Source organism: Triticum dicoccoides, chromosome 3A, assembly GCF_002162155.2.
Source record: "Triticum dicoccoides isolate Atlit2015 ecotype Zavitan chromosome 3A, WEW_v2.0, whole genome shotgun sequence".
NCBI classification, from domain to species: Eukaryota; Viridiplantae; Streptophyta; class Magnoliopsida; order Poales; family Poaceae; genus Triticum; species Triticum dicoccoides.
In genome coordinates, this window is record NC_041384.1 from 139,665,423 (window position 1) to 139,676,465 (window position 11,043).

Below are 11,043 nucleotides of genomic sequence, written 5' to 3' on the forward strand. Positions count from 1 at the left end.
GACGATTTCCCCCTCCCAGAGGGATATTTCCCCGGCAGAACAGCTCCGCTGGAGCCCTAGATTGGTTCCGCCAAGGTTCCGCCTTGAGATGGCGGTGCTTCATCCTAAAAGCTTCCTTATGATTTTTCTAGGGCAAAAGACACCTTATACCAGAAGATGGGCATCGGGGGGCTTCCAGGTGGCCCACGAGGCAGGGGGCGCGCCCTCCATCCTCGTGGACAGTGGGTGGCCTCCCTCTGGTGCTTTCTTCGCCCAATATTTTTAATATATTCCAAAACTAACTTTCATGGAGTTTTAGGACTTTTGGAGTTGTGCAGAATAGGTCTCTAATATTTGCTCCTTTTCCAGTCCAGGATTCCAGCTGCTGGCATTCTCCCTCTTCATGTAAACCTTGTAAAATAGGAGAGAAAAGTCATAGGCATTGTGACATAATGTGTAATAACAACCCATAGTGCAATAAATATCGATATAAAAGCATGATGCAAAATGGACATATCAACTCCCCCAAGCTTAGACCTCCCCTATCCTCAAGCGGAAGCCGATATCGACAAATATGTCCACATGTTTAGAGATAGAGGTGTCGATAAAATAAAATACGGACACGAGGGCATCATGATCATTCTTAGAATAGCAATATATATATATATATATATATCGTATTATATATAATGTTACTATTCATCACCCAGGGTGCAAAATAAGTTATTCTTCACCCGAGGTAATCTTACGATCATTTTATAATTAAATTATGTTTTGAATTCAAATAGTTACATTCCTATTGATTCACTACGTAAAATTTGACATAAGAAAATAAAAATATAGGTCATAAGACAAGAAAATTTGCAGTTTATGTGTATTTTAGACTATGTTTTTATGTTTGTAATTTTACATAACATAAAATATTTTTTACGGCGATTATATATTTTCTTACGATCCCTTTTTGCGTCAGGGTGACGAATGTTACTATTCATCACCCAGGGTGCAGAATGAGTTATATATATATACATATTAAAGTGTTACTATTCATCACCATATTAAAGTGTTTATATATATATATATACACACACACATAAACACTATTTTGATCACGGGATCAGAATAATATTCTGATCACGGGATTAGAATAATATTTTGATCACAACCTGACCTGCCCCGCTAGTAGTACGTTGAACTTCCCTGTGAACTAGGTTGAACTTCCGCCAACATTGCGGAAATGGGGCTTGCGATATACCGTTGGAAAGCTATGGACACCAATATCATGACCCAACTTAATTTTTTGGCAAAATATAAGCGGTTTAAGAGTAGTTTTGAAAACCATTTTTTCTTCGCATAAAAAACGTGAATCATATTTTCGATCGCATTTCTAAACTGTTTATCGGAATGAGGCATATAATATGGCATTGGAAAGCTGCTGCAAAACCGCTCCTTCCACATGTTTAAAGTTTTCTCTAATTCCCTATGGTTAAAGAGTAATTTGAAAAAACATAAAATTTCGTAAACTGAACAGCTGAGTTCTTTTTTTTGATGTCATTTCTAAACGGCTAATCCAATGGAGGCATATGATACGGCGTTGGAAAGCTTATGAAAATGTGCTACTTTTTCATCTTGAAAGTTTTTTTTTCTAATTTTGAATGGTTTAAGAGTAATTTAGAAAATGGTCCAAGTCCTACCGAGTTCGTATTTTCGAGCTAATTTTTTAACCATGCGTCCGAATGCAACAGATGATATGGCATTGGAAAGCTTGAACAAATGCGAAACTTTTTGGTATGTATTGTTTCTCCCAATTATTTACGGTTTTAAGTCAGTTTCGAAAATGGCGAAAAAAGTATTTTCATCGTAATTTCTACAAACTTTATCGGAATGGGGCAAATAATATACCGCTGAAAAGTTACGGAAAATGCGAAACTTTTTTATGTTGATGGTTTTCTCTGATTCCTAGCCGTTTTCTAGTAATTTGAAAATGGCGGGATCATGCGTTCTGCCTTTATCGCGAAACAGATTCTTCGAAAATGCTCCGCGTGAAGAACCTAAACTTCTCGGCGCGTGTACCTGAACTTCACTCTGTTTTTCACGTGATTTTTTTTGCTCGTAGGTCTCCATCCACTACTCGCAACTCTCCATCCACTCACCGGAATTGAGCAAGTGATATACCAGTGGAAAGCTGCTGTAAGCACATAACTTTCCCGTGTTGATCGTTTTTTCATACTCGTGATGATTCTAAAAGTTTTTCATCTGAAATTCATTCAGTGTAGTAGTTGAACTTCATGCTATTTTCACGTTGAACTTCTTTGACGTATTTTTGTTTGTAATTTTCTCATCCATTCGTTAGTGTTACACAAATGCTACTCCTTTTGTACAAACCCCTCTCACAATAAATTTTTTTAACTTTCTCCGACCGAGGACTTGAAACTTACACAAATGATATTCCTGTAGTTTTGAGGTAAATTAGAAAATGGCGAGATCATGATTTCCGCGTTCATCGCAAACAGAAATGCACTACGTGAAATAGTTGAACTTCTGGGGCATGTCTGTTTGAACTTCACTCTGTTTTTGACGTGTTGTTTTTCGTACTGCGTGAAGTAGGTGAACTTCTGTGGCATGTCTGTTTTGAACTTCACTCTGTTTCACTTTATTGTATATTTCTTATATGAAATACACACCATGTAGTACGTGAACTTCCGGTTGTTATCACTTTTGAACTTCTCTTTGGTTTGAGAGAATTATTTTAAAACACAAAAAATAACATATTTTTATGTATTTTGGACATCTAAATACACGGTCAACCTCTCTCACAAGAATTTTTTGAACTTTTCCTCGCTGAGCAATTGAACTTCTAGCAACCATTCTTTTCGTTTATGAGTTGTTTTTAACAGTGCACAAAATGGTGCTGTGTTTTTGATTTTTTTCAACATGTAAATTCTAGGTTTTAATAAACTCCAAACTTCTTTGTTATTTCAATTTGAACTTCACCTTTTTATATTTTTGAGTAAAGAATTGTATTCGATTTTTATACAGAAAAATCTTCGTTTTGTAATAAACATTATAGAAATTCTTTGTTATTTCAAACTGAACTTCTAGGTTTATTTGTTAGCAATGGGAAAATTTTAAGTTTTTGTGATAAATATTGAACTGCTCCATTTTTTGAAACCAAACTTCTTGGTTTATTATTTATTATCGAGGAAATCGAAATTTGTTTCATATACATTGAACTATTGTATTTTTTTAAATTGAACTTCTTGGGTTTTTCAATTTTGGACTTCTTGGTGTTATTCATTTGTAACGGGAAAAAATGCTAATTTTTTATAAACATCGTACAACTTCTTGGATATTTTCGAACTAAATTTCTTGGTTTTTTCATTAGTAATGGGAAAAATTATGAGAAAAATCTACATTTCTTATAGACATCGAACTTCACCTTTTTTTAATTTTGAACATCTTAGTTTTATTTGTTAGTAATGGGGAAAAAATCCTTTTTTGAACTTTCCCGGGCAGGTCACTTGAACTTCGAGCAACTAAATTTTTCATCAAGATAACCGTCACAAATCCGTTGCCGTTTGAGAGCAGTATTAAAAATGGCAAAAAACATAGTTTTCCTTGTTTTTAACATGTAATTGAAGGTTGGACGTCTCGCACTAGAGATCTCGAACTTCACCGGGAGGAGCACGTGAACTTCTTGCAACAAACCTTTGAAGCTTTTAGTTTTCTGTGCTTATATGCTTATCTGAAACACATTCCGAGTAGTAGTTGAACTTCTCGTTGTTTTCACCTTTAACTTTTGTCACGTATTTTTGTTCAACCTCTCTCACAAGAATTTTTGAACTTTCTCGGGTAGAGCACTTAACTTCTAGCAACAAAAATTTTAGCCTTTCCTTTTTCATTCTTTTTTTAATACAGAATGCACACCGTGTAGTACGTGAACTTCTGCAGTTATCAATCTGAACTTCTGAGATCATGCATTCTGTCTTCATCACAAAAACCGAGTATCCAAAGATGCACTGCATGAAGAGGTAGAACTTCTAGAGTAGTTCTATTTGAACTTCACTCTGTTTTTCATGTGCTGCTTTTTTTTAAACTCCGTACTTCTCTGCTATTTCAATTTGAACTTCGTAGTTCCATTTTTATAGAAGAAAAAAATTGACTTTTCTAAGAAAGCATCGAACAACTTTTTTGAATTTAATTTTTGTTCTAGAAACGAGAAGAATTTGAGGTTTTGTATACATCGAGCTGCTCCATTATTTTAATTTGAACTTCTTAGTTTTATTCTTTAGTAACAAGAAAACTTTGGGTTTTTTTAAAACGCCAAAAAGATGTTGTTGTTTTTTGTTTTTTGAACTTGTAAATCCTAGGTTTTAACATACTTTGAACTTCTGTGTTATTTTTAGTTGAACTTCACATTTTTATGTTTAATTAAATATTTTATTGATTTTTAAAACAGAAGCATAAAACAACAACTTGATTTCCATATAGAGTCAACCTTCTTCAACAATTCACTTTGATCTTCAAATAAACAAATTGAAAAAACAAAAATACTTGCACAGTACCGCAACCATTCTCATCCATTTTTGAGAAATACATGAAGAAAAATGTCCAGCCCTTTTGTTGGCATTTTCAACAAACAGGTGAATGGCATAAAAAGAGAGGGATCTAGGCAGCGTCACTTGCTGGTGAATGTTGCTTCCCTTGCTGGTGAAACCTTGTTCATTTGGTCAATGCTAAAGTAGATCTGGAGGAACACACACACAAACAGACATACAGTCATACACACATATGTGGAGTGAGAAATCATGTGCACACACTTAGTAATACATGAACTTTCCTAGAAGTAATACATGAACTTATCTGTACAGACTTTTTTCTCACGTACACACGCACATCAGTTTTCCATGGAAGTTGAGGTTTGTGATCTTTAAGCACATCACCAAGAAGTCTGGAACAGAGGCGCACCACTTCATGTGAAGCTGCCAATTAATACTCATAATGGCTGATTAAGGCTGCAATTTTACTCAAAGAAAACATGAAATTTGCTGCCCACTTTGTTGCAAACCCATTCCATCAAAAAACACAATCTATTGTTTAGTAAGTGCATAACTTTTACACCAGCAATGGGAAGCAACCTGGAGCCATGGGACGAGCGCGGAAGTCATGTCCAGTCAACCAGAGAAGGTCGGGATCACCTATGAGCAGCGACAGGGATGGACGTCAGCTGAAGCAGCACCTCTGCTCTAATCGTTGGAGCACGGACCCTCCGTTGTGGCTAGCCTCTGACAGAGGCGGTAGACAGGGTGGCGTAGTTTGGGAGGGGTGAGGCGTTGCCCATGAAGTAGGAGGCCGAGGGAAGATGCAACATCGGGGGAGGCCAGTCCTGGTGGCAGGGGCCGAGGGTGCCGGCGGCATGGGGGATGAAGAGCCAATGCCGCGATGGACGCAATGGGAGGGACTCCGCTGCTGCAGTTGAAGCACGGGCTGGGAGGACGTGCCGGCGGCGCGATTTGGAGGTCAGTGCCTGGCGGCGGCGGCGATGGTCTTAGGGGCAGCGGCGACACACTTGGTGGTCGGAGCCCGGCGGCGATGCGAGCCAGGGAGGGAGGCAGCGGTTGCGGGTGTTGACCGGACGCACTGTGGTGGCTGGGCGGCGCGCGGCGGCGTGGTTCACCTGGCGGCGCGCGGCGCAGGGGAGGCAGGCGGCAGCGCGCAGGAGGTGGGACGGTTGCTGCGGGAAGTGCGGGAGGTGCTGGATCGGGATCGGGGGAGGTGGTGGATCGAGATCGGAGGAGGTGGGCTGGTATTTTTTTATTTTTCTTTTTGTTGTTGCTGCCCGGTTCGGGTGGTCCGGCCCTATAAGGGGCGTTGTGATCCAAATAACTATTCTAATCCCATTCTAATCCCGGGATTAGAATAGTGCCACCCTATATATATATATAGTAACACTATTCTAATCTGGGATTAGAATAGTTATTTGGATCATGACTCCCCCTATATAGGGCTGACGGGATCCTCCTGAACTTATCGAAACCAAAAAAGTCAGATCCTAAAACTACCCACCCTAGTCTCCACCACCCCCGCACCACCCACCCCGATCTCCCCAACCCCCGCACCACCCACCCCGATCCGTCCCCAACCGGCGACCGGAGACATCGTCGCCACCGCCCATCGTCGCCGCTAGCCTCCCACGCACCAATCCCCAAGGCCCGCGTTCCTCCCCCGCGGCATCCGACCTTCCTCCCGCCACCGCTGGCCACCGGCCTTCCTCCCGCCGCTGGCTACCGGCCTCCTCCCGTGGCCCTGTAGCCGGTCTCCTTTCACGCCCCTGCCCCCAGCCTTCTTCGGTGGGCGCGCGCCGTCCTCCTGTCGTTGCCTCGCCGCCGACTTCCACCGGGATCTCGTGCCTCCTACGCTGCCGGGCGGGATCCAAAACCCCGCACCCGACGCCCTGCACCCCATCTCCGACACCGTTCACCCACGTATAGCCTGGCGCCGCTGCTTGCGGCCGGGATCCGGTGCCCTGCATCCACATCCCGGCGAGCCCAAAGCACGCCGTCGGCCTCCTGCCTCCCCACATCCCGGCGAGCCCAAGCACGCCGGCGGCCTCCTGCCTCCCCACGTCGCAGCCTACCCCAACCTCCCGGCTGCCCCACTGGGTGGATGCTCGATGCGGCCCCTGAGCCGTCAAACTGCGATCGTCCTGCAGTCCAACTATGTCTGCTCGCTCGCTTGCGCAGTTCCTTCACAAGAAGGAGAAAAGCAATGGCAGTTTCCTCCAAACTTTCATCTTCAGGCTATGGCTATTAATTCTCTCTGAAAGTTTTCCTCTCTGAACATTTTACTGCTCGGGCATCTGTCATCGACCTTCGACGAAGCTTGTCATCGACCTTCCGCAGTATTTCTCATTGCTGCCGCACACGACGCTCCGCGGTTTCCTGGCGCCTCTCCCTCGCGGTGGTTTGTGTTGTGTTCCCTGGCACCTTCCCCGTGCTTGCACTGAGCTACTGCTAGCTTTGCTTGCTGTTAATTTGGATGTACAGGGAAGAAGTGATAAAAGCTAGCAAGTGAAAGAAGACAAAAGCATGCGGTGAAAGAGATAAAGAAGACTTTGTCTAGGCGGTGTGTATAAGGATCGTGTGGTGTGTGAGAGGACTGGAGTTTCTACCGTGCACATCCTGCACGACCACACTGCCGATGCCCCACTGCACAAAACGCGTCCCGGTCCACCAATAATTCTCGCGCCGATAATCCCATGCACCCCCATCTGCTTGCGCTGCTACACCCGATCTCTATCCTTCCGACCCCACTCTCATTTTGTTGTGTTCTTCAAGAGCATCTGCAAAACTGTTTGTGAATGAACATATGATCTCAACAAACAGATACATAGAATGCTCTGTTGTGCTTGTACTAATGCGCGATTTATTTTCGCTTTCAAAATTTGTTTTTGCGAAGGTCAAGATGTTGTGTTGCAGAAGGTCAAATGTGTATTGTATATGTGTTTTTTAATGCATACCTTCATTGATTCACCTCAGAATGCTCTTTTCAAATGTGTGCATTCGTATTTGTGTAAAAATGCATGTAGCATGCAAAGTTTATGTGTATTGTTGTGTGTAATTTTCTTGAATTATAATGGCATGCAAAGTTCATGTATCAGAAATTCGTAAGTTTAGGTGTACCATATACTGAAGAAATTCATCAATAAAAAAAGGATTGCCTAAGCCATTTCGCCGATAGCACAAAAATGCCTAAAAATGTCGTGAGGCAAAAAACAAAACTGCATAAGAAATAACATAGTAAGTTCATAGAAAGGTGGAAAAACATAATTTCATTTTGTTTGTTTAACCATTTCTAAAAATGCCTTGAAGTTCAAATTTAAATAATAGGGCGGTTCAATGCTTATTACAAACTTGTAATTTTCCTCGTTACTATAGAATAAACCAAGAAGTTCAAAAACTAAAAATGGAGCAGTTTGAAAAGTTTATAAAAAATGGTGTTTCTACATTTTACTAAAAAATTGGAGAAATTCAAATTTAAATAACATAGAAGTTCAAAATGTTTATTCCAAAACCAAGAAGGTCAAATATAAAAAATCGAGCAGTTTAAAAGGTTTGTAAACATGGATGTGCCCATATTTGGACCTTGCATTTTTACTAAAATAATGGAGCGACTTGATGTATGCAGAAAACTCAAATTCTTCTCGTTTTAAAAAAAATGTATTTCATTCAATTCATGGAAAAAGTTGTTCAATGTTTACTTACAAAAATTAATTTTCTATTTTCTAGAAATCAAACTAAGAAGTTCAAATTAAAACAAGAGAGAAGTCCGAAGTTTATAAAAACAAAGGATTTACAAGGTAAACAAATTTGATGCTATTTTTTGGCATTTTGAAAACTACCCATAAATGGTGACGAATTAGAAAAAAAATTGATGAAATTTTTTTCTTCTCAAACATAATGTTTCCAACGGTATATCATGCATATTATTCCCATAATATAATTTGAATGTTTTGTGTATATCGTTCAAAACAAGTCTTAGCATGTTCAAAATATGCTCTTAACTAGTGCTATCATTTGCTCAAATTCGACGAGTGCTTTAGGAGTTAGGGACAAATTTTTTTATAGAGTAGTTCAAATTGAAAACCAGCCAGAAGTTCACGTGCTGCATGGTGTGTGTTTTCATATGAGAAAATAGAATAAAAAGATAAAGTATAAAAAATTCGCTGCTAGAAGTTCAGGTGCTCAGCACAGGGAAGTTCAAAAACTTCTTGTGAGAGAGGTAATCGGCACTATATACCATTTGTGCAACTCCGATGAATGAGTGAGAAATTACGAACAAAAATGTGTGGTAGAAGTTTAAAGTGAAAACAGCGGGAAGTTCGATCGTTATAGAAAACTTAGATTTTCCTCGTTATTAAAGAATGGAAACAAGAGTTCAAAAATAAAAAAACAAGAAGTTCAACTTTTAAAAATAAAGCGCTTCAAAATTTCATAAAAAAAGATTAAGAAATAAACCAGGAAGTCCATATTAAAAAGATGAAGAAGTTCGATGATTATAGAAAACTCAGATTTTCCTCGCTATTAAAGAATGGAAACAAGAAGTTCAAAAATACAATAACAAGAAGTTCAACTATTAAAAATAGAGCATTTCGAAATTCATAAAAAAATATTTAAAAAATTAGATTAAAAATTCATAAAAAACTCAAATATTTTCACGTAACCGAGAGAGGTTCAGGTTGATAACTGCCAGAAGTTCATGTACTACACGGTGTGCATTTTGTATTAAAAAAAGAATAAAAAGCAAAGGCTAAAAGTTTTGTTGTTATAAGTTCAAGTCCTTCGTCGGAGAAAGTTTAAAAAATTATTGTGAGAGAGATTTGTACAAAAGAAAATATCATTTGTGTAACATTGACGATGGATGAGAAAATCACAAACAAAAATACGTCACCGAAGTTCAACTGAAAATAGCAGGAAGTTCAACTATTACAGTGGTTGAATTTTTGATGAAAAACTTTTAAAATCGTTGTGAGTATGAAAAAACGATCAAAATGGGAAAGTTGCACGTTTACATCAGCTTTCCACCGGTATATCACTTGCTCAATTCCGGTGAGTGGATGAAGAGCTACGAGCAGTGGATGGAGATCTACGAGCAAAAAAAGAATGTGAAAAACATAGTGAAGTTCAAGTAGACATGCCGAGAAGTTCAGGTTCTTCACGTGGTGCATTTTTGAAGAATCTGTTTCGCGATAAAGGCAGAACGAATGATCTCGCCGTTTTTGAAATTACTTGAAAATGACTAGGAATCACAGAAAACCATCAACATGAAAAAGTTTTGCATTTTCCTTAGCTTTTCATCGATATATTTATTTGCCCCATTCCGATAAAGTTTGTAGAAATTACGGTGAAAATACATTTTTAGCCATTTTTAAAATTGACTTAAAACAGTAAGGAATTGGGAGAAACAATATATACCAAAAAGTTTCGCGTTTCCTCAAGATTTACAAAGCCGTATCATTTGCTACATTCGGACGTACGGTTAAAAAAATAGATAGAAAATACGAACTCGGTGGAACTTGTACCGTTTTTTAAATTACTCTTAAACCATTCAAAATTAGAAACAACTTTCTACATGAAAAAGTAGCGCATTTTCATAAGCTTTCCAACGCCATGTCATTTGCCCCAATTGGATTAGTTGTTTAGAAATGACATCAAAAATATGAACTCGCCTGTTCGGTTTGTGAAATTTTACGATTTTCCAAATTACTCTTTAACAGTAGAGAATTAGAGAAAACTTTCAACATGTGAAAGGAGCAGGTTTACAACAGCTTTCCAACGCCATATTATTTGCCTCATTTCGATAAACGTTGTAGAAATACGATCGAAAATACGATTCACATTTTTTGCATGAAGAAAAAACGGTTTTCAAAACTGCTTTTAAACCGCTTACATTTTGCCAAAAATTTAACTTGGGTCATGATACTTGTGTCCATAGCTTTCCAATGGTATATCGCTAGCCCCATTTGAGCAATGTTGGCGGAAGTTCAACCTAGCACTGGGAGAAGTTCAGGTAGAACAACTCAGGCAGTAAAATTGCAAAAAACACAATTTCATCACGACCCGAGAGCAAAGTTCGCCAACGAGCAAGATTCCTATTAAAAACTGATATTTAGTTGTTAAAAATGTTTCTAGATTACACTAACATCATATAGAACACGACTAACAAGAATAATTCGCGGGGGAAGCCACGGTTGCGAAGATAGCCCGAAGGTCGGGTTCGTACAGAAAGAAGTTCAGGCGCGTTACTTAGGAAGTTCAGGTTTTGCGTGATCAGAACGAGCAAGATACTCATAACAGAAAAATATTCTGTTACTCCAGCGCCCTATAGAGACGTCCCATCCCCATCTCACCTTCTGCTGGCTCCCGGCGCGGCTCGGCCCCCACCTTCTCCCCGCTCCCGGTGCCGGCACCGGCCGCCCCCACTTCCTCCCGGCTCCCGCCGCCGCCCACCCCCACCTTCCCCCGGTTCCTGGCGCCGCCCGCTCCCACCTCCCCCTCGGCTCCCGGC